Source organism: Myotis davidii, unplaced genomic scaffold, assembly GCF_000327345.1.
Source record: "Myotis davidii unplaced genomic scaffold, ASM32734v1 scaffold535, whole genome shotgun sequence".
NCBI classification, from domain to species: domain Eukaryota; kingdom Metazoa; phylum Chordata; class Mammalia; order Chiroptera; family Vespertilionidae; genus Myotis; species Myotis davidii.
In genome coordinates this window covers 782,801-784,894 of record NW_006286980.1, presented here as the reverse complement: position 1 = coordinate 784,894, position 2,094 = coordinate 782,801, and positions in this window count along the sequence as shown.

The window sequence follows — 2,094 nt, the reverse complement described above, 5'->3', positions numbered from 1 at the left end:
AGAACTATACAAATATATTATGACAAAAAAGGGGGAAAATAGCAGGTAATAAACCTTCACTAGGTAAATATTTCTATAGAGTTGTTTAAAATATGAACAAGCCCTGGCCAGTGTTGTTAAGTGGTTAGAGGTTGGCCCGTGCACTGACGGGTCCCAGTCAAGAGCATATACCTGAGTTGCAGGTTCGATCCCCAGCCTCAGCCCAGGCACGTGTTGGAGGCAACCAATCATGTGTCTCTCTCACATCAGTGTTTCTCTTTCTCCCTCTCTTCTTCTTTCCCCTTCTTCCCCTCTTCCCTCCCTTCTACTCTATCTAAAAATCAATGGAAAAAATGTTCTTGGGTGAGGATTAACAAAAAAGAAAAAAACACTTAACAAATTTTTCCATCAATTTAAAAATGGTAAGAAGTTATTGTTTCTGTTAAGTAGGAATTTAAGTATAGACATGAGAATGTAGGAAAAATAGAGTAAGGCAATAGAATCCAATGAAACTTGGATTGGAAAACAAATAGAAGAGAAAACAAAACCATCACTAAAGTAAAGGGCACAATGGAAGCAGCACAAAGAAGTACAGACTCTACTAAGAACACAGTAAGGGATGTGCAAAATTGTAAAGGGGGGAAACCAGAATGACAAGTTAAAAGGAGATTAGAAGGATTAGAGAGAAAATGGTAGACCTGAAAAACTAATATGAAAGATGCAATAGATCGAATACCAAAACTAGAAATAATGTTGTCCCCAAGAATATAACATAAACTGTGAAGAAAAATATTTATTAAAATTAAAGAGAAGTTTACAGCAATAGAAGTAGCTTCAGATATGTAAATTGAAGGGCACATATAGCATGATCTGAGAAAAATTGACTTAGAACAATGAACATGGAAATGCATTCGAGTAGTTACTGGACATTAAAAATAAAGAAAATATTACTTGGGTTTCTAGTAAAAAAGGTAATAAATAAGGGGAGCCACAGAGAAGTTTATTGGAAGTTTTAACTTTCAGATTAAACCAACCTGAAAAACTATAAAGAATTTTATATCTATCTAAATTTGTTCAAGAATGGGGAAAATAATTCTCTAGAGGAAAACTTTTAGTCAACCAAGAACTGAATTAAGAAAAAACAAAGTACTGAGATAGTTTATTGAGTTCATTTAACTGTTAAATACAAACTTTAAAAAAATAAAAGTATATTTTTTAGGATATAAATTTTTTAAAAACTGACAATGCATCAAACAGGCAATTAACAGAAAACAAAAGACAAATATACTTAAACACAGAAAAATATGCTCAGTCGTGTGCATAAGAGTAGAAACGGAAAATTTATAGAGAACCACAAAAGACTCCAAATAGGGAAAACAATCTTGAGAAAGAAGAACAAAGCTGGAGTGATCACATTCGCTGATTTCAAACTGTGTTACAAAGCTACCAAAACACTATGGTACTAGCATAAAAAACAGACACAAAAACCAATGGAATAGAATGGAGAGCCCAGAAATAAATCTAGGCATATAAGATCAACTAATATTTGACAAGGAAGCCAAAAATACTCAAGGGTGAAAGGATATATCTTCAATTACTGGTGTGGGAAAAAGTGGCTATTCACATGCAGAAGAATAAATTGAACCCCTATCTTATACCACTCATAAAAATGAACTTGAATTGGATTAAAGACTTACATGTAATACCTGAGGCTATAAAACCCCTATAATAAATTATACAGGAAATGCTTCTTGACACTCTTCTTGGCAACATGTTTTGGATATAACACCAAAAGCAAAGCAAAAAAGCAAAAATGAGTAAATGGGTTACATCAAACTACAAAGCTTCTGGAGAGCAAAGGAAACAACAAAATGAAAAGACAATAACCCATGGTATGAGAAAAAATATTTGCAAGTTATATATTTTATAAGGGGTTTGTAACTAAAATATATAAAGAATTCGTAAAATTTAATGAAAAAACAATCTGAATAAAAAAAATGGACAGAAGAACTGAATAGACATTTTTTTTTTCAAATTTTATTTTTTATTACAAAGGGTATTACATATGTGTCCATTTTTTTCCCCGCCCTAGACAGTCCCCTACATGAGCTACTT